This window comes from Eptesicus fuscus, chromosome 17, assembly GCF_027574615.1.
Source record: "Eptesicus fuscus isolate TK198812 chromosome 17, DD_ASM_mEF_20220401, whole genome shotgun sequence".
NCBI lineage: Eukaryota > Metazoa > Chordata > Mammalia > Chiroptera > Vespertilionidae > Eptesicus > Eptesicus fuscus.
Window position 1 is genome coordinate 31,830,023 of NC_072489.1, and position 27,456 is coordinate 31,857,478.

The following is a 27,456-nucleotide window of genomic DNA, read 5'->3' on the forward strand; positions in this document are numbered from 1 at the left end:
AAATTTAATGACTTTCCCTAGTGAAGTTTTATTATATAGCAGGCACTGCAATACTTTTCATGGCTTTTGCTTTCTCTGTATTTCACATTGTGTTGAGGTGACATGATTCCAGTGACCCTCCTTACAGGATCTGGGGGTGAACATGGGAAGGAAGATCAGCACAGGGAATGGAAAGCGTCTTGAATCTGTGGCTGGGCTTTCTGTCCCCATAGACATCCAATGCATTAACAGCATCCCTGCTTTATATTGCTCTTAAAATCACAAAATCTAAAGAACATCGGGATAAGCAAGATATTAAGATATTTTACTTTCCCTAGTGAATAAAAATTAAAAGAGTTCTCTGGCTATATCTGTTTTGGAAATTATGCATGCCATATCCTCCTCTGAAATCCTCAAAAGTATTCTGGTATGTGAAAAGTTTTATAAAAATGTTCATTAAAGAAATCTTTCTGACTTTGTGTAACCTAATCTTCTGCTTTCACTCATTTAACACCATCTTTTTTGCCATCCTCTGAGAACATACTTGGAGATGTGCTGACCTAGCCTGACCCTTTCCTGATATTTGCATCTCAGACGACATTGTTTCACTACTGTTGCATCCTTCCCAAGTGCAGAAGAGGTGTCTGTTCCCGCCCACCTCATGGCAGACATGACAGTCTGTCCCACGAGGACATTTCAGCTCTGGGTACACATGACAAAGACAATGAAATGTCTCCAGTGTGAAATGCATGCCTCTCTCCAAATCCTTTATTCAGAATTGGTTTGCTAAGTGTCACCGGTGGTGGTAACTATTGTTTACGTGGTCTGTTTGTGTGTGTGTGTGCTTGTTTGTTTTGTTCTGTTGCCCAGACAGCTTTCTCATGTCCCTTCTTCTGGGAAGAGAAACTGCTCTCCTGCAGTGTAGATTCAGTTATTGGATCAGCCTGTCCTCTTCCTGGTAGCTGTGATGACTCCAAGGATGAGCACATCACAGAACAGGGCAATCAGGGTCCTGCTAGGAGATGACTATGTGGGGAAGAGCAACACTCTGATGACAGCATTCATTGAACTGGGAGGACGTAATGTCTACAGCTCATCGTGACCTGCTTCCCAGGCTCAGGAAGAGAGCCCATGAAGCCAGACAGAAACAAGCTGTGTGGACAAGGAGAGGCTGGTGAGGCTGAGTTCCTGGTTCTCATGCCCGAGAACCTGAGTTTCAAAATACTTAAGATCCTGCGAAAAACAGAAATATGCTTCCCCATTTGTGGCCCATAAATTAAGTCAGTTAAGGTCATTTAAATAAAACCTATGATTAGGAACACCCTTCTTCAAAAGGATCAGATTATCATTGCATAACTTGACTCCGAGATCCCGTATACAGAATAAAATTTATATGTAAATTGCATTTATGGGAAATTATTTCTGTACTAGAATCATCTTGTACCAGTATAAAGTAGAAAATGAAACACATGCAAAAAAAAAAAGTTTCTGATTTATTTAATCAAATATTGATGATCAAAGCAATAAAAAGCAATTTAAAAATATCTTTGCCATCTTGTTTTCTATGGGTTAAGAGAGTAAGGAGGAAAAAGAGGAAGGGAATCAGTCTGTACCTTTATACAACATGACAGAAACAATGGATTAGAGTAGTGGTTCCCAAATTATGTGTTGAGTGCCTCACTGGGAGCTCAAATGTATCCATGTATACTTTAAGTGTGACCTTTGGGAAAAAATTAGCATGTATTGTGCATTCAATGTACATACTACTTTTCAATTGCATAGAAATGTTACTATGATTAAGAAAACATAAAAAGTGTTACTGAATTCCTAGTAGTTAGGGGCACTATGTATTTTGTCACAATCTACTCTCACCTAAGGCTTTATAATTTTTAATATTTAAAAAGTACTCCTATGTTCAAAAGAGAGTGAAGCACTAATTTAAAATACTAGTAGAGGCCTGGTGCACGAATCCGTGCACCAGTGGGGTCCCTCAGCCTGGTCTGCAGGATCAGGCCAAAACCGGCTCTCTGACATCCCCCGAGGGGTCCCAGATTGTGAGAGGGCATAGGCCAGGCCAAGGAACCCCACTGGTGCACAATCAGGGCCAGGGAGAGACATGGGAGATTGGCCAGCTAGGAAGGGACCATGGGCGTGTCCGGCCCATCTTGCTCAGTCCCAATCAGCTGGACCCCAGCAGCAAGCTAACCTACCAGTCGGAGCGTCTTCCCCCTGGTGGTCAGTGCATGTCATAGCGAGTGGTTGAGCAGCTTTAGCATATCATTAGCATATTACGCTTTGATTGGTTGAATGGCCGACTGGTCAACTGGGCACTTAGCATATTATGCTTTTATTATATAGGATTATACTTACTTTTGCAATGAAAGAGAGTTTATTTCTCAAGTCTTAAAGGAAGGCAACATTTTATCTTTATTTAATCATGGTACACTGTATTATCTGGATTTGGTAGCGTTAGGTAATTGTTAAAATTTATAGATGGAATGGACCCAAAAATAGTAAATATGGCTTTCCCTGTGGAAATATCAGTATTTTGCATTCTGGTGCATGTTGGTGGGGAGGGGTTGGAGGATTAGAGCGGGTGTAAAGAGCAGAACTCTTTATTCTGACTTCTTTACAACATCCTTCTTTGAACAGTCTGTCCTAGACACAGAAGAAAGTGTCTCCTTGCTCTCTGTGCCGTTCCTGTTTAGCAAAAGTTTTCCTCGAAGATGTTATCGACTGAACAAAATGTTTTCTGTCTCGAACTTTGGGTCAGCAAGTCAACAATTACTACAATGAAAATCAAAATGATGCCAAGCTGGCTTCAACTCCTAGAACTGGCTGCACGCTGATAGCATTTAAGAAGCTAAGTGGCAGGATGCCAGGACATGTATGCTCGTGTCCTGATGGATGTGCCCAGAGACGTGCTTAGTGTTTGGGTTCCTTCCCGCATGGCACCTCCTGCTGCAATTTATTGACACCAGATGTTCTTTATATCAGTAAGACTTGTAGCGATGTCTATTTAAAGTTAAATGGAGTAATTGAAGCCAGAGCATCGTACTTTGAGTGAAGTAAATCAAAGCCCATCACAGTCATAAAAATGCAGACTAGGGAAAGCATGAATGAGAGAAACCCATTATAAACAGAAAGCCAGACTAATAGAGACCAAAAAGCTCTGATTAAAATTTATCATCTCACACAACACTGATAGAAATCAATTGGTAACTGGTCAGAGCGCTGACGCCAGAATGAGTGGGCATGCCTCACTATATAAATTAGGCAGGAGGCTTTTGTCATAATGACCTCCTTCCCCTTGACAGCTCATGGAAAACAATTCTTCACTTGAATCGCTGTGGGGATCAGATGCAAGAACTCTGGCTAATGATAAGAGACATGGACTTGAAGTCCAATCATTTTGCTAGAGTAATGCTTGAGACAGAGGTTTTAACAAATCAAGGCTTAACTAATGATTGATGGTAGGAAATGGAGACATGTTTTAAAGTCTGATTTAAAAGAAAACTAAGACAGGAAGGACAGTGTGATTAGAAAGACTCAAAGCAAACCATGAACCATGAGCATTAATAAATGTGGATTTTAATAGGTACAGGTCTGGCAGCCGGCAGCCGGCAAGAACTTAGACTGAAAAGAAATGAGAACTTTTAGTATTACTCCTATTAAATGGAATCATCAGAGGCAATCATAAACACACCAAATTATAATACTGATTTAAAAATACAGAAATCAAAGCTATCGCGACTAAAACTATAAAGTACAAGCATGGCAGGATAATAGTTTGAAGAAGATAACTGACATTTTCCTTTAGGAAAAAAAAAATGGTTTCCAGGAATTTTCCCTATCTATTGCCTCACACAGGCAAATACTTGACCCTACATTCACCATTTCAGCAAAGGAAGGAGACAGGACACATGGCAGAAGCAGCCCATCAGTCTCTGCCTTTTAGTGCTCCAATTGCTTATATGCCTGTGGAGGAACAGTAAGGGTTTAGAATAAAATGTACAGGAAAAGCAAAGGAAAAAATGGTGTTTCATGCCCACTCCGACTCAGACTAGAAACATAATCCCCTTGGGTGGAGAGGAGAAGAGATGATAAGAAATTAATACAAAAGAGAAATCGTAGTTTTCTGAGAAGGGGGGCTGTGCCCTGATTCCCCAGCAGAATGCTCCCAGGGGGCTCTGGGAAGGCAGCAAACCTACAGTGAGAGGAGAGAAGCCCTGTGAAATGGATCCGGGCAAGCAGAGTTCTGGACAGACATGGAGAGTGCCCACTGCCATGTGATGGAGTAGAAGCTGTGGGACCTTAAGTCTGCCTCTGACGGGGAAGATAAATGCTAACAGACGAGAAGGAGCCCTGAGGACAAGAACATGCTCATCTCAAGAGGGATCTGCGTGGCTGGACTAAGGCCTAAATATGAAGAGGTAGGTCTCTGAGCATCCCTGCTCAGATAGATGTGCCACAGAAGCCCCTGGAACAACCCCCTCGTACTCCTGCAGAATGAAGTTTTGAAACCAAAATTAGGTTGTGACACAGAAAAACAAATTTTTTATACTTAAGGTTGAGGACTCATATTTATAACTATTACTAGAGGCCCAGTGCATGAAATTCGTGCACTCGCAGTGGTGGGGGGTGTCCCTCAGCCCGGCCTGCACCCTCTCACAGTCCAGGAGCCCTTGGGGGATGTCCGACTGATGGCTTAGGCCCGCGGGGAGTGGGCCTAAGCCTGCAGTTGGACATCGCACTGACCACCAGGAGACAGCTCCTGCATTGAACGTTTGCCCCCTGGTGGTCAGTGCGTGTCATAGCGACTGGTCATTTCACCATCTGGTCAATTTGCATATTAGCCTTATATTATATAGGATAAAATTATTGCAAATGCCTCTGAAGGGAAAAACTGTCCTATATAAAATGGAGGAAGGTATAGAAAAATATTGAAGGAAAGGAAGAAATAGCTACTGCATGAATATAAATTGTACTAGAGTGGCAATTTTCAAATGGTAAAACATGCAATACCTGACTATTTGGTCAGGGGCACTGACTTCTTTTCCCCTTAGATTGTCAAATTAAAAAAAAAAAAATGACAACAGCCAATAATAATAACAGCTATCTGACGTGAATGAATCAAAATTATACCTATTTTTTTTTTGTCAGATCGGCAAAACATTTAAGATATATTTTTTGGTGTGCCGAAATAGTTCATGTGCACCATGAAATGCAAGAGGTTGAAAAATCAGTGTTTTAGAGCATCAAAATGGCAAGTCCAGCAAAGGGAAATGTGTGGCTTCTGTAATCTATGGAGTTCCCCATCAAGGTAGAGGAGGGCATCTAACGCCTTTTTTCCTTAATGGTTATGAACCAACCTAGCCCTTGGTATTGGCCATTCTGATACATGACACCATCAAACAACTACCCAATTACAGCAGCCTAGAAACTTCAGGCAAATCAACCAAAGGAAGGTGATCTGTCTTAAGGTAAAAGCTGTGTCTGTAGCTATGAAGAGCCTGGGCTGTGCTACCAGACGGCAGATGATACAGCAGAGCAGAGGATAGAAGAAGGTCAGGCATCCAGTTGTTTATAGCATCCTATTAAGCCACTGAAATTCTAAAATGATAAAATAAAAAGACTAAATATTACACCTCTTAGTTTTGTTTTTTGTTTTTTTTTTTTTGCTTTGTTTTTATGAAATTACAAACTGTATTAGGACAAACAGACTTGGGACATTTTTAGGAAATTTCTCCTATTCTTTTCAAGTGGAAAAAATTATTCATTTTTGACAGAAACATGTTAAGTATTTTCAAAGTATTCAGAATATAGATAAAATCTTGAGAGAAAGCAGAAAAAAATGGACTAAGACTTAGTAAGGAAAAAATACTAAATATGTGGAAGCCTTTACTTACATTCTTTTCTCTTCATTGAAGTAACTATAGGAAGTTAGAAAAAAACAGGAAATTAAAGATTTTTTTGGCCTTAGAAAAATATAAACCTCACTTATTATACACAGTATCAAATATGTAACAATTACTTATGTCAATATTATGTAGGTATCCACACTGCATAAGGATGACATTGAATAAATGGTAACTTTGTTTGGAGAGAGAAGATATGTAGGTAGAGAACACAAGTAATTGTATGATGATTACATTGGTTTCCTAGGATGCCAGAACAAAGTACCACAAACTAGCTTAAGAGAACGCAAGTTTATGGTCACACAGCTCTGGAGGGTAGAAGTCCAGAATCAAGGTATTGGCAGGGCTGGTTCCTCTGAGGGCTCTGAGGGAGAATCTGTCCCCTGCCCCTCTTCTCCTAACTTCTGGTGAATGAGCATTTCTTAGAGTGATTGCATCACTCCAATCTCTTTCTCTGTCTTCACATGTCTATGTCTGTGTTGTTCCCCCATTTTACAAAAACAAAAACAAAAACAAAAAACCCCAAACATTCATATTGAATTAAAACCAACCTAATGACCTCATCTTAATTTGATTAGATCTGCAAGAATCTACTTCCAAATAAAGTCACACTCACAGGTACTGGGAGTTAGGACTTCAATATAGAGTTTTTGGGAACACACAATTCAACTCATAACAATGATATAGTTCAGAATCCCTGAGAAAGGCGATTAGAGCTGCTAATGGTGGAGATGACTTCTAAAAAGAAGTGAGACTTGAGAATGAGACCAGAAAGAACCAACCAGCAGAGAGCATTCCAGGTCAGAGAAACCAAATATGAAAAATGACAGTGACAGAAATCACATGCATTCAAAATAATCACTTTCTTGCTTAGAATTATCAGTGCTCAAAAGAATCCTAGAGGGAATATGCTAATTGACTGCCACGCCCTCAAAGATGGTGGTGCCTACAGCCACAAGATGGCAGCACCCAGGGCAGGCCTGAGGCACAGGCAAGCCTCTAATAGCGGCTTCCCAGCCACCCAGGGCGGGCCCGAGATGCAGGCAAGCCTCAGATGGCGGCTGCCCAGCTGCCCAAGGCCGCTTGAGGCTCAGGTAACCAGGGCCAGCCAAGGCTGACGCTGCCGGCAGTGGCAGCAGCAGAGGTGTGATGGGGGTGTTGCCTTCCCCTGATCGCCAGGTCGCCTCCCACCCCTGAGGGCTCCCAAACTGTGAGAGGGGTAAGGCCAGGCTGAGGGACCCACCCCTCCAGTGCATGAAGTTTAATGCACCAAGCCTCTAGTATTAATAATAATGTGATCCAGCCCCTCCACTTGGTCTTTTCATTAAACAACTCACTCATTCAATAACATCATCAAGCAGTAGGTACCTGCCTAACTGCAGGAGATACAATATTGAGTTAGAACAGGCAGATCTCCTGTCCTCATGGAGGAAAGAGTTAATGAAGTAACCACAGGAACAAATGTAAAGCTTGTTGACAAATGCTGGGATATAAAAAATGCATACAGTTCTCTCATATGTTGCGGCTCTATATGAGAACACATGAAAGCCCCATTTGATCTAGTCAAGGCAACAATGTTTGCCTGAGAAAGTGACAGTTTGATCCACATCTGAAGCTGAAAGGAAATTTCACTAGTCAAGAAGGAAAAACTCAGCTTTCTAATGAAGGAAAGGCATGTGCAAACACCCAGGCAGAAAGGAGCTTGGGGAGAACAAGGGACTGGAGGAAGCTATGATGGCTGAGGCAGAGAGGGCGAGAGTGGGCATGGTAGAAGATGAACTTAGAAATGAAAGAAAGAGCCAGAATATGCAAAGTTGGATAAGATATATTAAGAAATGTTACTTTTATTGTGGGAACAAGAAAAAGGTTTAAAGATTTTTAAGCAAAATAGTGGAATTATTAAATGTAGGCTTTATAAAAATCACTGTGGCAACATATTATAATTTATAGATACAAACCCTGAGAATCAAATATTGTTTTGCCAAAGTCAAAGAGCTATTTAGAAGCAGAATGGAGTGAAAACCAAGCCCCCTTGCCTTTTCCTTTGTGAATAGCAAAACTGTAGGGTTACTCAAACACCTAGAACCATGTGACTTCTCCTTCGTCCTTCTCCATCTAAGTACATGTCATCTACCTAGCTGCCCAGGTCCAAATTCTTTACCCATTTCCAGCTCTTTTTGTCACTACCATATCCAACCCATTAGCAAACACTGTCAGTTTTTGTAAATGTTTCCTTGAATCCATTCATTTTCTTTAATCCCCCTGATCCCAAACTAGTCCATACCGTCACCACTAGTGGCCTGGACAGTGACATAGCCCCCCAAAAGGGATTTCACCATAACCATTACTGACCTTAGAAAAATCTATTATCTGTATTGGTACCAAATTTATGTTCTTTTTAATGAATGTAATAGTATATAGCACGTCACTCTTCTACTAAAGCCCCTGTGTGGATTATCAAGACAATTTACCATGGTCTACAAGATCCTCCTTGATCCTGCTCCTAGCTAACTCTTCAGTATGAACTCTGCCTTTTATCCTTAACCACACTTGGGCTTTATCCATTCCTCCAGCATACCAAGGTTTTTCCCATCACAAGGCCTTTTGTACTTGCTAATCCCTCTCCCTGGAATGTTCTATTAGCTCTTTACAAGATGGAGTTCTTCTCATATTTCAAATCTCAACTCATGATTCAATATTTGACAGAGAATGTTTTGGACCATTCTATCTAAGTAGACAGTTAATCTCTAATTCAAAAGCCTGTTTGCTTGTTTCTGTGCATATACATATGCCTAAGCGACTGTTACCATTGAACCATCGGAACAACCGGAACCACCAGAACCACTGGTCGACCAGTTGCTATGATGTGCACTGACCACCAGCTCAATGCAGGAGCCGTCCCCTGGTGGTCAGTGAACTCCCACAGTCAACCTCCTGCGGCCCCTTTCCGTGCCCCCGCCCCTGCCCGGCCAGCCAACCTCCCATGGTCCCTTCCGGCCAACTTCCCACAGTGCCTACCCCCTGCCCGCCCCCTCAATAGGCCCTGATTGGGGGGGGGGGGGAAGCCAGCCAACCTCCCGGGGTCCCTCTCCCTGGCCAGCCAGCTCCCAATAGGCCGATATTGCCAGCCAGGCCGAGGGACCCCACCCATGCACAAATTCATGCACTGGGCCTCTAGTTTATACATGAAAGAGAGAGAGAATATCTCCCAAAATTCTCTTCAAAATAAATGACTTTTGAGTAATCCTCCTTAGAAAAAAAAAATGCTTATCTTATGGAAAATGTTAAAAATATTTCTAATGAATTTATCGTTAAGGTCATAATGTAATTTTTTTCTAGAAAAATATATCTTAAACAAGGACACTGTGAACAATGTTATAAGGACAGTTGGAATCTTGGTCAGAAGATACCTTGACATATTGGTTTTCAGGAGGCAATGCTGCAGCATTCCCTGTGTTAAAACAAGGTGTAGAGACATATCTGACTACTAAATGAGAAAAGTTTGGGATTTAAAAAACAAAACTTCTAATTTGAGTTTATTATAAATAAACTCAAACTAGAGTTATATATTGAATATTTAATTATTCAATAAAAAGGATCCAAATAGCTGATTTAGTCTGGTTCATTTTCTGTAACGTAAACAAAAACTAAGTGGACCATTCCAATTTGAATGTTCTTTCCCCAAAGTTACTCTGTCTGTAAAATTACTTAGAAAATAAGAAACTATAAGTAGATTTCACATGTTTGTGTAACATGTGTTTAACTTCTGATCATCTAGCTAAAAAAATTATACTGTTTTATTGGTTAGTAGTGTTATTTATTCATTTGTGTCATTTGTTTTCAATCAATAAAATATGTTTATGATGGTAGATTTTCATAATTGAACATCAAATATTTACAGAATAACTACTATGTCCCAGATCCTGTGTAAAATAATAGAGATACAAGCAAATAAAATACAGTTTGCTTCTCCCTAGTCCAGTGGTCGGCAAACTCATTAGTCAACAGAGCCAAATATCAACAGTACAACAATTGAAATTTCTTTTGAGAGCCAAATTTTTTTAACTTAAACTTCTTCTAATGCCACTTCTTCAAAATAGACTCGCCCAGGCCGTGGTATTTTGTGGAAGAGCCACACTCAAGGGACCAAAGAGCCCCATGTGGCTTGCGAGCCGCAATTTGCCGACCACGGCCCTAGTCCATAATCTCAGGGTACAACTTAGAAGTGAGCAGTCAAGAATACAGATTCTACCACAGTTAGTCATTGTCCCTAACTAGCTGAATGATCCTGGGGAAAATTTTTGAAATATTACTTGGTTTTCTCATCAGTAAAATGGGGATAATAACAGCACCTATAGCATAGGATAATTAAATATTTAGTACATTAAGTAGAATTCAGATACTAACAATAATCTAGAAAGTGAGGGAAATTGTTCTTGAAAGGAAGCAAAATTGGAGCTAGTTGTATTAGGAGAAAGGCAGAATTTGTTTTTAGGGAACGAACCACTTTTTTAATAGTATATATATATATATATGTTTAATTAATAGTATATATTTAATCTTCTGCATGATATAGATAACATATAGAACCCACATGAGCTAAATATATATATATATATATATATATATATATATATATATATATATATCTGATGTTGATCATTTGTATCTTTTTTTCTTGTCCTGATCAGTGTGGATAAGGCTTATACATTTTATAGATCCTTCATTTGTACTATTATTATGCCTTATTTTTGAAGAAACTAAATTAAAGGTAAATTAATTTACCTAAGATCACAGAACTGATAAGTGATAGGAAAGGAAATAAGAAAATCTCTGCCTAATCTATGCAGCTCAAGTGCTCTACCTCACTAGTGTATGGGGACAGCAAGAAACACTTGCCCTACATAGAACTATAATCAGAAACAGATTCATCTACACCACCAACCCCACCAAGAAATAAAATCAGAATTCTTAGCTTGCCCTGAATAAGGGTGAGTAGTAAGGTGAAGAACCCCTAAGCTGAAAGGCTAATACAGAGGCTAGGCAACAGCAACTTAAAAAACACACCCATCTTTTAGGAGAGCTCCCACAGTTCAAGGTAATGCTGGAACTCTTCTTGCAAGATATACAGAAATAACTTTCACAGAAGATGAGCTAACGTTATAAAATACATAAAAAAGCCTATCACCAAGAAATATAATCTATAGGCCCCACAAGAGAAATAATTCATACCTGGGAATAGAGATAATGGAGCAATCTTAAAATGACTTTACATAAGCATATTTAAATTGTTCAAAGAGATAAAATAGTATTGCCCATTTTTTTCAGCATTTCCCATTTGCCCTGAATCATACTTTACATGACATGTTCAATTAAACTTAATAACTATATGAGGTAAAAATGAATGTTTTCCCTTATTACAGAGTAAAGAAAATGAGAGGTTAAGTAAATCATCCACGGTTATATATCTAGTAGATGAGGAAGCCAGAATTTAATTTTCCAGAGGCAATTTTTAACAAGAGCATATAAGGTCCTTTCTAGACCCCAAATATATCACTGCCATAGTGTCTTAAAAGTCTAGAGCTACCCAATTTATTTCATTTAATTCATCATTTCATTAATGTGCATCCACTTTTCGTTAGAAATCTGGAGACTTATTGATAAGAGAATGTAGTTGCCCTTAAGAAGATTCTATTACAACAAAAACAGAAAGCTGAGATGATAAATTAAAAAGCAGCACTATTATGATTTGTAAATGCTTTTGAATGAAATTTACAATATAAGTCATTCAAATCACAGGCTTTTAGAGGAGAGAGTTGTTTAGAAGGAGAGAAAGGGAGTTATTTGTAGAAGAAGACATATGTGGCAATGTCTGGTATGAGTCATTGTGCAGGACCAAGAAAGAATAAAACTCACGCCTTGTTAACTCAGAGTGTAAAGATACAACCAAAACATGTCAACTACAATAAGTGGCCCAATACAAGATAACCAGTTCTCAGAGATCACTTTTACCTTGAAGTAGAAACTGTATACACAAAAAACTTTGAATTTCTTTAAAGAAGGTTCCACGGAGAGAAACATAGGGTACATAGGGCCCTCATATTTAATGGAAGATTCTGGGTCCCATCTTAGTGGCCATTCTCATTCTGGAACCTATTTCCATGATCTGCCAATTTGAGTGGGAGGCAAAGGGAATAAATTATGGGGGATTTGAAGCCCTGGAGGAAGCAGCTTGGAAGCAGATAACAATCAGCCAGGAGCTCTGGCTTCCTCATGCACCGCTCTGAAAACTAAAGGGATCATTACCTCAAGACACACAGCTTGGGGAGCTCTAGTCCGAAAGACCAAGAGACCTTACAATTCATAGTAGATAATGAATGTTTGGAGATGTTATTTTGCCTTCTATTTAAGGGAAATGATTTCTCTACACCTGTTTTCTTCCACCAGAAATGAGATCAGTGCCTGCACTGTTCTGGCTCTGTTATTTGGCTTATTCTGCTCCAGGGGAGAAGTGAACTATGTGATTGATGAACATGGTAGACATTTCTTCCTCATTGGTCTCAGCTATTCCAGGTCTCAGCTATTTCCCCAAAGGTAGGCGTCTCTATGACATAGAGAAAGCTGTGTACATCCACCTCTTCCATTTTTTGTATGGATAAATCTGGATAAACACACTTGCCCACAGATAGAAGCCATGACTTCCAAACTCATCTCTATCTGTAAGAATAGTGATATTTTGATACTCCATTTTCTATGTTGTAATATTCCTCAAAAGAATCAGTACACAGTGTAAAAGAAATTATACTCTCTATATATCAGCAGTGTCTGATAGAACATTGTGTCATGATAGAAATGTTCCATAGCCTAAGGTGTCCTATGCGGAAGCCATGTGTGTTCGTGAGAACATGAGATGTGGCTAGTGCAACTGAAGAACTAATAAAATGCTGGCTAGGATGTGGAGGAAAGGAAACCCTCACACCCTGCTGGTGGGAATGTAGACTGCTGCAACCACTATGGAAAACAGTTTGGAGTTTCCTCAAAAAACTAAATATGAAACTGCCATTTGACCTGGTGATCCCACTCCAAAGAAAATACCCTAAGAAACATGAAACACCAGTCAGAAAAAAATATATGCACCCCTATGTTCATAGTAGAGCAATTTACAATAGTTAAGATCTGGAAACAGCCCAAATGCCCATCAGTAGATGAGTGGATAACAAAGTTGTGGTACATTTCCACTATGGAATACTATGCAGCAGTAACAAAGAAGGATCTCTTACCCTTTGAGACAGCATGGAGGGACCTAGCGAGTATTATGCTAAGCAAAATAAGCCAGTCCGAGAAAGAGGAGTATCACATGATCTCACTCATATGTGGAATCTAAAGAACAAAATAAACTGATGAACAAAATAGATCCAGAGATGTAGGAACATGGAACGTACTGTTGAATTTCAGAGGGAAGGTGGGGGTGGGTGGGTGGGTGGGAAGAGATTAACCAAAGAACTTATATGCATATATGCATAACCCATGGACACAGACAATAGTGTGGGGAAGGCCTGGGGAGGGGGCGAGGGCGGGCTAGAAGGGGTCAATGGGGAAAAAAAGAGGACTTCTGTAATACTTTCAACCATAAAGATACATTTTTAAAGTGTTAATTAATTTAAATTCAAACAACCTGACATGGCTTGTGACTACAATATTAAAAAGCAAATCCTAATGCCTCCCTTTTATTCTCCTGCTTTTTTCTTTTTGTCTTTGAATCAGAGTGAATATATGTAATGGCTTATAGGGCTGGCTAAATAAGAACAGTAGCGCTCCCCCCCCCCCCGCCCTTTATCTACAGTTTATTTTCCATGGTTTCATTAACCCGTGGTCAACTGTAGTCCAAAAAATATCTAATGGAAAATTCCAGAAATAAACAATTCATAGTTTTAAATCGCATGCCATTCCGAGTAGCGTGATGAAATCTCAGGCAGCTCAGTTCCGCCCTGCCCTGGACGTGAATCATCCCTTTGTCCAGCCTACCCACATTGTATACACTCCCCACCCCTTAGTCACTTATTAGTTATCTTGATTATCGGGTTGACTGCCCAGTGTTTGTGTTTAAGTAACCTTTATTTTACATTTTACTTAGCAATGGCCCCAAAGCACAAGAGTAATTCCTGGCAATTCAGATATGCCAAAGAGAAGCCATAAAGTTCTTCCTTTAAGTGAAAAGGTATATGTATGTGTGTATGAAAAAAAAAAAAAAAAAAAACCCCACAGTGTATATACTAGTAGTGTTTGATACTATCTGTTTCAGGCACCCCCTGGGGGTCCTGGAACATATCTTTTGTGGCTAAGCAGTGGGGGAGGGACTACTGTAATACGTTTATACACAGATTCTATCTTGACTTAATCCCTAGCTAGTGAATCATGATTGAGTGTGAGGGTGTGAGAGAAACCGTTAATAAAGTATTTGGAACCACCAAGGACGGAAAGATTTCCCAGAGATGTGTCATTGAAGAAAAACTTTAATTAGCTTAAATTTGGACACTAGATAATAGGGCCCTCAGTGTAAATCTCTATGAGAAGAAGACAGTACCTACTTTATAACTGTGCCCAGGGTTTTAATCAGTTTGGTTGCAAGAAGCCAAATACAAATAAGCAGTCCTCAGTAGAAAGAGATGTTATTGAAATTAAACAGGTATCTCTGTAGGTTGTATAAGGACCATATCTGTCTTATTTATTCCTCTTTCTTTCTTGGGTGTTGGTGATTATAGTAATACACGGATGAAAACGGAAATGATACTCCACAAGGCAAGAGAGTTCAGAAGGGTTTCACTAACAGCTAGACATGAACTAGTAGTTGAGGGACCTGTTCACTCTGTCTGTCAAGAGCCTCATGGTTTTTCCTAATCTCAGTTTCTCTCTCTACAATTACTTCAGTTTCCCTTCCACAGGCAACTACCTCTACTGAAACATGGTCTAACCCCACTCTACATGATCTCTGATCTCCCTGTTCAAGGGATCTAGACTAAACCTTTAGTGTCTGTGTTCCACTTACACATTCCTCTTATTGATTCAGCTTAAGCCAAGTGCCCCAAAGAGGGCAAGGCAGGCAAATTACCACTATAAATGCTACCCCTAGGATTAGCTTTGATAATGGGATTAAGTTGAAATGGATGAAAACATAGTACAAGGGAATTAGTCTAAGGGTTCCATACACATTATTCATTTAATCCTCAAAAAAAAAAAAAAAAAAAACAACCCTCCAAGTTTACTTATACTATTTTCTTTCTATAGATGATAAAATAAAAGTTCAGAGATGCTGAGGACCATGCAAGATTTTTCCAATTGAATTAAACATGGGGTGAATATTTTGTGCTAACTGAAGCCTCAAGTTAAACTAGGCGGTACTGAGAAATACAGTAATTAAGACCAGTAACTATAGATTCATACCTCTATGGATACGATCCCTAACTTGCCACTTACTATCTAGTAATCCATGGTGTTATGTTCATTTCTCTGAGCCTCAGTTTCCTCAGATACAAAATTGGGATAATTATGCCTAGCTAATAAACTTGTTTAAAGATTGAAATGATGGATCTGAAATGCTTAGCATGGTGCTTAGGACACAGGTCTAGCAAACATTTTCTATTGTTATCAGCATTTTGAGACTCTGAAAAAATAGAAAACAAAAATTTTGATGCACAAATACTGAAATGGTAGTAAACATGAGTCTGTACAAACTCCTCCAAAGAGGATGACTTTTGTACATGTAAACACTTAAGGTGATTGATTTTTATCCTCATTGACAATGTGTGTGTTTTTTTCCTTCAAAGGCTATTAAAGTCATCTCTGCTCTATTGCTCTAAGCACACTCAAAGGCTTGAATTTTTAGGCAGTGCTCACTTCGCCCTCCACAAGTATTTAATGAAAATCAAAAACACATAGCAGTTGGCTAGCCGTCCCTTCTTTCTTTTAAGGACAAACAAATTAAGAGAGTTTTGGTGAAATTGCAATGCTCTCTCTTTTTCCAATTATTCATCTATTTTATTCATATTTTATTTCTTATGATATATATATTTTTTGAATATATGTTCAATATATATAGGTATATTAAATAGAGATGTAATGGACATATCACATTATGGTAGTTTTAGGCATACAACATAATGATTTGATATATGTGTATTTTGCAAAATGATTATTGCATAACTTTTGTTAATATCCATCACCATACATAATTACATGTTTTCTTATACTGTACTTTTAAGATCTACTCTCTTAGCAACTTGCAAATATGTAATACAGTATTTTTAATTATAGTCACCATGCTATACATTACATCACCAGGATTTATTTATCTGATAACTGGAAGTGATGCTGATTTGCACTAAAAGCTACCAAAAGAAATGCTCATGAATAGAAATCTACATTTAAAAATATTTGAACTTTAATAAAAAAGGAACTAGGGTTACTACCATAAAGAATAAATCTGCATTAAGAGCAGAATAAAAGGTTCTAAATCCTTCCACATTAAAAGCATGTGTGTGTTACTTATAAAAGTAAGTAACACACGCAGGTCTAATTGTTGCATAAGGAATCTCTATAAGAATTTACAGTTCAGAGGGGACCCAAGCTGTAGTCATTATATGCATCAGAATAAGACTATGACCTACCTAATCCAAAATTCTGCTAAGAATATTGACAATATAATTAAAAGTAAAAGCAGAATGTTTTAGTGCAAAAAGCATTTGCTATTAATGCTACCCTTAATATCTTGGATATTCCTTTGTCTCCCAAGATATAGTTATCTACTGTTTCATAGCTCAGCTCATGCTAGCTAAACATTTTGAATATCCCTATCTTCATCCCCTGTTGTGTCTCCTAAGTATCTATCTCATCATAGTAATCATTTATAATATAATTGAGTATATTATTATTTAAATAAACCATGGTTCATCCATAAGAAATATGTATATAACCACTAATGCATATGTTACAGAAGAATACCTAGTGACATAGAAAATGTGTCATACTATGCTTTCAAATAACAAAACAAAATGTTCTCCATTATCCCTTTTGGAAAAGCAACTTTTAAAAATATTGAAAATTCAGGTTTTGCCTGAAATTTTCTACAATGAGTTTAGATTGTTTCTGAAACAAAAAGAAATATATAATATATGTAATATATAAATAAAATTATTTATGTAAAATATATTAATAAAATTTATGTAATATATGAAAATAAATTATATATATTATAAATATGTAATGGGAAATCTTCAATATTAAAATCAGTTCCACTGCTTTTACTAGATATTTTTCAGGTAGCTAGGATCCTTCTCTAATTCAAACCTCTATAGCACCTAGTGCCTCTACTATGAGTGTGGCATGTATACTGACTTGCCTTATGATTACTTTGTATATAGGTTTTACTCTAAAAGTAGTAAGAAGAATAAAGCATACCTTGTACATGCTGTTACTATTCCCAAAGCCAGAATACTGAAATTTCAGCTCAAGGTTCCCTGCTTCCTGGTTAACCTCACACTTTACCAACCCCTGTCTATTGCCAACTCACTCACATAATTATTAAGTATATAGAGATATGTCTAATTATTAAGTATATATGTCATGTATTTACAAATATATCGCATATCATATTGGAATTCAGCAAGCTTTATCAAGATAGCTCTCTAGTTTAGGAAAAATATATAATTTCAACAATGTGGAGTAAAAAAAAAAATTAAGTGATTAGGATCCAAAGAAAATATATGCTTAGCACCACTGTTGTGTATCTGGACCCTTCAGAGCCCTGGAGACTTTCTCCAACAATGACATATTTACCTGGGGAATATCATGGACTTCTCCTTAAATTCAGTTCAGAAAAAGTATTTGTCACATGTAACATCCAAAATGTTTTTTTTTAATATTAAGCTATATAAATAATATGAAGAATGTAAAATAGAAAATTTAAAATGGGGGTGTGGAGGTTAAAATATTGTCCTGAGTCATCTCCTAGCAGATACCATAGGAATTTTGTTGGCATAAGTTCAAGCCAGTGAATACTGAGTCCTTAGAACATTTGACATATTTTTGGTGTTTTACATTGTTGACAAAATGTCTTGTACAAGTCAGAGTATTGAAAATTATTTTACATATTCTACATACTGAGCACATACTAACTGCTCATAACAACTGGTGAGCAAAACATTCATAATTCTTGTCCTCATGGAGCTTATGATTGAGAGAAAGGCATCAAATAATCATGTAAATAAACATATAATTGTATGTATGTATTTCAAAAGTACTTGGTTCAATAAAAAGTGATTTTGCCTAATCTAAGACATAGGGTAAGCGTCATTGAGAGAATTGAAATTTGAGCTAATAGAGGGAAAATTAAGAGGAGTTCAGTAGGCAAAGAGAGATGAAAAAGAAATTCCAGATGATGAAAATAGCATAGGCAAAGGCCCATCGGCAAGGAGAAACAAGAGTTTATAAGTGGCAGAAAGAGGCAATATAGCTGGAGAGAGAACAAGGAGAAATGGCATGAGCAACTGCCAGGGAGGCAGCCTTGCAGGCCACATAGAGAGTTTAGTTTTCCTCTTATTATAAGAACAATGCAAGCAGTTGATGGTTTTCAATAAGGTGATATATTCAGCTGTTCTTTTCAAGGGAGCATTCCTACTATAGAGTGAGAACAGATTGGAGAGAGATAGGATGAGATACTGACAATCCATTTAGGTGGCTCTTGTAAAGTTCCAGATGAGAAATGGTACCTTGACCAGGGTGGTGGAGGAAATGCAGCACAATAGATGAACTCTAGAAGTATTTAAGAGGTCAAATAATAGGGCATGTTAATGCATTATATGTGGAGGTAAGGCAGAGAGAGGTATAACTGGTGATTCTAGAATTCTGACGTGCAGAAGTAGAGAAAATTGAAGGAAAAACAAGAGTAAGAAGTTTAAAGGATCATGAATTTGGATTTAAACATGGTGAGTTGGAGGTGCTTTTGAGGCTTTCAAGATGAGAGATATGTAAAATTAAAGATATAAATTTCTGAGTCACTGGCATATAAGTGGTACTTCAAATTAATGACCTGAATGAGATTCCGTAGAAGAAACTACAGAGGGAAAGGAGACAGCCTACACTGAACCATAAAGAACTCTAATATAATATCTGGGTAGAAGTGGGTGAGCCTAAAGAGAGACAGAGAAAATAAGTGCCTAGCAAAGAAACAAACAAACAAACAGTAGAAAATGTTAGCGTAGCAACCAATGAAAAATTCGGGTTTCAAGGAGTAGCTGACAAAGTAAAATGCTATTGGGAAGTAAAATAAATAAAGACAGAAAAATATTATTGTAATACAGCAACATTAGAGCTCATTATCTTAAGTAAGAGCTATTTGAGAGAAACAATGGAGGCAAAAGTGAGATTTTAGTGAATAGTAGTGCATAAAGGATGAGTAAATGAAATAGCTGGTGAGAGAGATTTTTATTTTGCTTTTATTAGTGAGAAAAACTAATAGGAATGATCCAGAAGAAAGGAGAGTTTGCATGTACAAATGAAAGTACTAATCTACAATATAAGAGTATTTCATTAGATTATAACTTTACAAAAGTCAGGGGTCTTTAATCTGTTCACAGATTTATCTCCAGTAGCTAGAATATTACCTGATTAATAGTGGGTAGTCAATAAATATGTAGTGAGAGAAAGACACAAATCTGTAACGTTTTTTAGGGGCTGTGTTAGGAAAGAATTCAAAGCACGTGAGTAAGGATTAGCCTACCGAGGAAGAGGAAAAGCTTTTTTATTATAATAAAGAAGATTACAGTACAGAGGCAGATCTAGGAATATCTCCATGCTTAGTGATGTTTTTAATCAATGGCTTCTATTTTTTCATAAAGTAGATGATAAGGTTGGGGTTCGAATTCAGGTGAGGGAAAAAAAGAGGAAGTTAGATAAAAGGAGAGAATTTCTGCAATTGTCATTGATGAGTGTGTGAAAGAGATGTAGTAGAATTGATTAGTCATGGTGAAGGCCTTTTTGAGCCTGGTGATCATGAACTCATAGTGGAACTCATCTCCACTTCTGTGACTTTCTCCAGCAGAACTTGGACCCTTGTAAACAGATAGAGGTGATTTGTTCATTCCAGGGTTGGAATTGGGGCACCACCATAATGAAAAGACATATTTCCAATTTCTTTTGAAATGATTCAGAAAACTCTGCTCTATCTACTGTCACTGTCACTAGCCAAAGTGGTAAGTGTATAAAGTGGCATAACTCAACATTAGCTGCTATAGCTAAGAGGACTTCTAATCAAAGAGGAGATAAAATAAGCAAAAATAAATAGGGCCTCCTAGTGATAGAGAAGAATCTTTCAAGTGATATTCAGCCAGAGCAACAACAATAACAACAAAATGTCCCTGCATGAAACTCAAGAAGCCAGAAATCCTCCTTCATAGGTAAAGGGATTTCATAGTAGCCATACTGGGCATTTGATACAGGAGGTGCTTGAATATTAACCAAAATGGTTAAAATGTTTATATTATTATCCTGTTTCTTTATGTGTTTTTTTCTGCAAATAGACTCAGTGGGATACAAATAAGAATTTTGCTTAAATAAAAATGGATTTGTGATTAGGTAAATTTAGAACACTGGTTTAAACAGTGAGAGAGACTTTTGTACATAAACATATACCAGGAATGTCTAAATTTTGATTATAGTACACAGATTTTCCAGGACTGTTTGAATAGAACAGCCTTTTTTTATGAGAATTAACTTACTATTATTGTAAAATTTTGCTCTAAAAAATGAATTCCACTTTTTCACATGGAAATTCATTATAGTGCTAATCAGACTGTATTTTTCCCCCTTCTATATAAACTTAATTCCTCATACTTACATTAGAGTCTCTTAACGTGGCACCAGATCACCTGTATCACCATCCTTAGCTCCCGTTAAAACTGCAGTTTTCTTGTGCCTTAACTTAGAGATGAAGAATCTCTGTGATGGAGCCCAGGAATCAACTTTTAAGCAAGTGCCCAACTATCAGCTTAAGGTTTGAGAACTGAAGATTTAAGTGTACGTCCTCTTACCATCTGTCATCACCTGCGTAGTAAACTTTTGTATTCACTTGGAAATTGATATGCAGTCTCTTCCTTTTACCAAAACCTGATTTTTACTGGCTATCTGTGACCCTGTGCTTTTTTATTAGCATCTGGCAAGAGATTCCTTCTTTATATTTTCCATCTCCAGTTTGCTTCTAATTATTTTTTGGTGATTTGAAGTCTTTCAAATGTAGAATTTACTAGCTAGAAACTTCATGTAAAAACTTGCCTGCTAATGAAAAACAATACTATCTATAGTCTATACCAGTAAAGAAGAGAGATAAGAGATTTTATCCATTCAAAAATCTAGACTGACTTGTTTGATAGTAAACAAACAACTTTTTTTTCTTTTTCCTTGATGAGAGATAAAAATTACTAAATTCACCAGAATCCTATATAATAAAAGGCTAATATGCAAATCAACTGAACAGCAGAACGACCAGTCACTAAGATGCACACTGACCACCAGGGGACAGACGATCAACGCAGGAGCTGCCCCCTGGTGGTCAGTGCGCTCCCCCTCAGCCAGAAGCCAGGCTCATGGCTGGCAAGTACAGTGGCAGTGGCAGGAGCCTCTCCTGCCTCCATGGCAGCACTAAGGATGTCTGACTGACAGCTTAGGCCCTTGAGGAGTGGGCCTAAGCTGTCAGTCAGACATCCCCTGAGGGCTCCCGGATTGCAAGAGGGCACAGCCTAGGCTGAGGGAGCCGCCCCCCCCCCCCACCGAGTGCACGGATTTCATGCACCGGGCCTCTAATATGACATAAATTTCTGTTTTATTTACCTGTATAAACAGAGTTTAATGAGATTAAATTTCAGAGTTCTCTGCTAACCAAAAAATTCAGTGAATAAAGTGTTTCAAATCTTATCAAGCTAGAGAAATATTTAAAACAGCCATAATTTTAAATGCCATAAAACACTTCACATTAATGTTGTATTAAAAGCCAATGAATCTTAGTGATTCAGAGTATAATTCAAGCCATTTTCTGGATGCTAATAAGTTCTTCATTATCTTTGCATTTTAAATTTCATAAGTTTTCTGGTAATTTGAAATATAGACCAACACACCAGAATTAAAAATCAACAGAATTCACCAATGTTTGTTCTTATTCTGCCACTAACAAACAAATCCTTAATCTCCCCTGGGTCTCAGTTTCTATGACTATAAAATGGAATAGTAGAATTAGGGTGTATTTAAGTTCCCTCTAATTCTAAAGCTCTAATGTCACTATGTTTTTGTGTTGTACATTTAAAGCACACCCAGAATTTAAGCATGCTGATATGAAAACCACTGCATATGTATATTCCACTCCTCCAAAGACATGAAAGACGGCCCCCACTAAATGTATCTGTAGATGTTAAAGTTCTTGCCTCCCATCAGTGATAAAGTAGATATTGCTTTTTCCTCTCGTTGACTCCAGTGAAGTGTTAAACTAACCTTAAAAAGAAGGTAGTTTATTCCATAGAAAGGACAACAACTTGCTTTCAAATGTGGGTGTCCATTGCCTTTACGTTGCGTTTAATTAGGGTGAGGAGTGCACATTGGAAACGTTTGTATGGTAGTGATTACTATTTGGAATGCAGTGCCCCGATTGAAGTAGTAATAACTACAAGTCCACACAACTTGTATCAATAGTTGCAGCCATGCAGGAGCCACAGCTCCTCTGTTATGTCTCTTGTCACTAACATGTGCCATTGTGAACCCGGCTGCAGCATAAGGCCTGTCTGCTTCCTCACAATAGCTCTCGCTCCCTGGGGAATATAAAGGCAGACAGCAGCTTTTCTCCTCTTTTCAACAGACACTCCCAGGGTCTGTTACTTATTATGTTTGGAAGAAAGGACATAGGTTTCCACAAGCAACTTAAGCTTGTATCAGTTCTGAGATCAGAGAAAATGAGGTAGGTCCTTGAGACTCTTTGGGAGACAAACTTTATTGTTGTTGCTGATAAAAGTAACATTCACAAACATTCAGCAACTTTGACGAGGTTCATTTACCAACATCTTTATGATCATCTCTTTTGTGGAGAAAAGGAGTCTCCACTGGAGAAGTTGGGAGCCCACTTGATAGAAGGGGTATTCATACTAAGAGATGTTGAAGGAGAGGAAGAGGGAGAGGGAGAAGGGAAAAGGAGGGGGAGGGAAAAGAAGGAGGGGGAGGGTTGGGTGAGGGGAGAGGGAGAGAAACTTGCTGAACCCCACGAAGGGTTGCAATTTGAGGAAAATCCCTTTATTTTCAACTACACAACATGGGTTGACATTTCCCATAATGGCCTTTCTTATTTGCATCAGCAAATTGATTTCATGAAGCAATTATAGTATTTTATTTTATTTATTTACTTTTTTTTTTTTTTTTTGTAAGAAAGGGACAAAATGGCATGAAAAAGGGAATCTTGTACTAAACTCGGGGAGACCGGGTTCTGATCCTAGTTCTGATACTGGCTAACTGTATGGCATTAGGAATATTGCTTAACATCTCTGCACTCTAGTTTCCTCCTTGGAAGATTAAGACCTTCCATTAGATTATCTCTAAAGTCTGGAAAAGTAAGAAAATTTAGCTTTAAAATACATTGAACCATTGAGCCTATTTTCTCTCTTTGTTCTCATGGAGTTGTAGATTTCTAATATTTTAAATTAATACAGATTTACATGGGCAAACTAGATGCCACTCAATGTACTTACACTTTCCAACCAAATATCTATGCATCTAAAGAGAAAAATGGTCTTTCAGCAGGGCCACCTAGGAGCCAGAATGAAAACCAGCTGCAGCACAATACGCTCAAGGACGGGCCTTGGTAAAAGTTCTGAATGTGTCTGTTCATGATGAAAACCAAAAGGAAAAATGAAATGTTACATTTCGTTTTCATTGGATGGAGACTAATAACACATAGAATAAAACAGAGGCACCAACCCAGAGGCTTTCTTCTTTTTTAACTAGAGCATCTGTGTGGACATTGCGGAGCCATCAAGACTGAATTCCCCAAATCCATTAGGAAAACGCCCATTGTTGTTCTGAATGATAAAGCCCCAAGTAGAAAAAAAGTGACTGACAAAAAGGGGGTAAATCGTGCAGAAAACAGACATATACGATCTTTTACAGCCTTTGGATAAAATCCCATGGCCAATTACACTTCCTAAGTACACAGTCCAGAATCTGTCCTTGTTTAGGCTCTGCTAATGGCATGTTTATTGTATGGAATCAATCCCAGGTTGTATTTATCTCCTAATTTTTTAAACCGAAATGAACATTTACCAACATTATTATAAAACAAGATTCAGATTTACTGTGGAGCCTAGAGGGTTGATAAGTGTGTGGCTGTGGGGATACCTAGAGATTCTGAGATCCTGAGAACCTTCCTCATTGAACGATGAACTTCTACTAAGGCACCAGGCACCAGCCTACCCTCATCTAAAAGAGACACAAGGGCACACAGTATTTAATCCCCCCATATATACTCAAAGCCAAATTCTGATTCTTCCCTCACTAGAATGGAAATGTCCTTATTTTTCCTATATGTATCTCAAATAGCATTTTTTTGGGGGGAACATACAAACACACCCATCACATATCTACAGTGTAACTTACCTGTCATTGGTAAGCACTCTAGTGCTGGACCAGTCCTTCCATTTATTAAATAACTGTCCACTGATTATTGCTGGGGACTTGAGGGCTTAAATCATCCCATTCTCTCTTCAAATTTTAGGCTGGTTTATAAACAGGTACAGTAATCAATGGGGAGGAAAATCTGATATTATCTTTATTGGAGACAAGATAGAGCTGAAAAAAATATGGTTAGAACCCAACAAAGTGGGATATTTTAATCCTTGCCCCTGAAATTGAACTCAACCAATTGCAGGCAGAGATTCAGAATTCTATTCCTCTGCTGCATGGGGAGAAATGTCAGTTGTGTCTGAACTGTTTATCTATTTATCACAATTATATTTGTTGAAATGTACCCCCTTCCAAATTACCTTAAAAAAACCAACCACCACCAAACACCAGAATTTAATCCTTCCTCTTTAATTCTTCTCTAGATTAAATTGTCTTGTGTCTTTTATTGTTTAAATCATAGTAAGTATTAAAGTGTGATCCTACTAAAATATAAAGGATCTTTAGAAAATAATATTAGCATTTGCACAAGTAGGTGAGAATAAGATTGATTATCGACAGAACTGTTATGAGGTTCACTGTTCTAAGAAAAGATCCAGAAAACTGAGTGGGAGGGGGAAGTGAACAAAAGTATGTTTGAAGCTAAAGCTGTTTCAAGTTTGTGTTATGGCTTTCTGGAAACATGCCAAATGTTCAAGTGTCTTTAAAAAAAACAACTGGATTTCCTGGTAGACAAAAAGCAATTAAGAAAGCCTTCGAGTAGTGGTAGGAATTGGCACTCACCCACCATTTACAACATTATCCTAATGATATGCTTAGAAGCCACCAAATTGATACATCAAAACCCTGTAAGAATGTTTGTTAAAACAAAGTACCCAATTTAAGATCCTTCCTGTTATCAAACTTACAATTATGCAAAGTTTCTGATTCATGATGTTTTCATGCTTATTATTGTTTCTTCATTACCACAACTACCCAATAAGATAGGAGGGCAATGAGGTAAAGACTACAGTTTTTCTCAACATCTATTATCTTCTTCTCTAATAGGGGGACCTTCCATTTACCACTGCACTTACAGCAGTCTAAAATAAAGATCCCATTTCCTAACATCCTCTTGAGCCAGATATGGCCACATAACTGAGACCTGACCAATGTAATGTGTACAATTTCTGGGAGATATCCTTAAAAGATGTGATCCTCTAGCCCTACTCCTCCCCTTCCTTCTTTGTGCTGGTGAAAAGCAAATGAAATGTTTGGTGCTCAAAGAGCCATCTCACCTATCAAATGAATTTAGGATAAAAAAAACCATGCAGAAGTCATAACAAAAGCCTTGGAGCAGAACTGCGTGCAGCCACCATAAAAGCTTAGAGCTGCTTGTCTCTGGGCTTTTGCATCAGAGAGAAATAAACGTCTTCTTTGAGCCATTTCTATGTGTGGTTTCTGTTAATTATAACCAAATCTAATTTGCATATAGGTAGGTAGAGAGCTTGCAATCCATACTAAAAGAACAGATATGTTTCAGAAATGAAAATTTGGGGATTTTTAGCAGGATAATACAATGTACATTATATAACACACCAATGGGATATGAAGCAGTAACCATAATCAAATTCATTAATATTTTTGCAGTAACATATTATAATACTTAGTGGGGAAAAATGAAAGTACAAATAGTTTTTCATCAGTTCATGTTTGAATTTTGCCAATAAATGAATAGAGGTCTGGTCAAGTTTTATCACCAAATGAGTATAAAAAATATTTTGATTTCAGAGATTTGGAGACTGCAGTATTGTGGCAAAAGGATCATATATATATATATTATTTTCTTTGTACAGGTAAGGGGGCTAAGATGTAAGAAGTTCATTTGTTTAATGCTATTTGGTGAGATAGAAGTTTCAGTTGAGGTTTCCTGATGATGCACATTTCTATTTTTCGCAGTTCCTCATTTGTGTATTTACCTATTCTAAAGAATATTTACTAAACATAAACCATGTACAGATCTTATACTCCAGGAAGTATACTCAGGGGAATATCTTAAGGCCATGCTTCTCATCAGGGTATGTGTACCATAGAAACATATGTTCATACAAACACTTCCATATGAGTGTTTATGGAAGCTTTATTTGTAATATCCAAAAGTACAACCCAAATTTCTACCATTAGAATGTCTACCATTCTATTGCATGGAATATCCATATAATGGAATAATACTCAGCAATAAAAAAGGAATAAACTGTACATGCCATAACATGGACAAAATAATTATGTAAACACAAAAGGCAAAAAAGAGCATGTACTATTTGATTCTACTTATATAAAACCCTGGAAATACTAGCTAATCTGTAGTGACAGAAAGCAGATCAGTGGTTGTTTGCAGGGAGAGGTATGGAGAAGGGTAGGAAGGAGGAATTACAAAGGGTCACAAGGAAACTTAAGAGTGATGTTATCTTCATTGTGGTAATGTTCTTGCAAATGTAAATATAAGTCGAAACATCAAATTGTGTATTTTCAAATGTGTCCTTATAAGTCAGTAAGTCTTTTTTGTTGTTGTTGTTGTTGTTTTAAATATACTTTTATTGATTTCAGAGAGAAAGGAGGAGAAGGAGAGAGAGATAGAAGCATCAATGATGAGAATCACTGATTGGCTGCTGCACGCCCCACAGTGGGGATCGCGCCCACAACCCAGGCATGTGCCCCTACCGGGAATTGAACCTTGACCTGATGGTTCATACGTTGATGCTCAACCACTGAACCACGCTGGCCGGCCGGGCAAGTCTATTTTAAAACTATGAAACATCTTCTCGCAGTGTGGTCTTTACTGGGAGGTTTGAAAGGAAAACTGGAAGATTTAACTAAA

General features: G+C 37.8%; 1 long non-coding RNA gene across 1 annotated transcript; it reads left to right on the forward strand.

The window, feature by feature from the left end:
* Positions 1-22,803: 22,803 nt before the first annotated feature.
* On the forward strand, positions 22,804-23,903 carry LOC114226865 (uncharacterized). Its single transcript, XR_003612976.2, has 2 exons — positions 22,804-22,890; positions 23,721-23,903. It is a non-coding gene; the product is annotated as an uncharacterized LOC114226865 (long non-coding RNA).
* Positions 23,904-27,456: the final 3,553 nt, after the last annotated feature.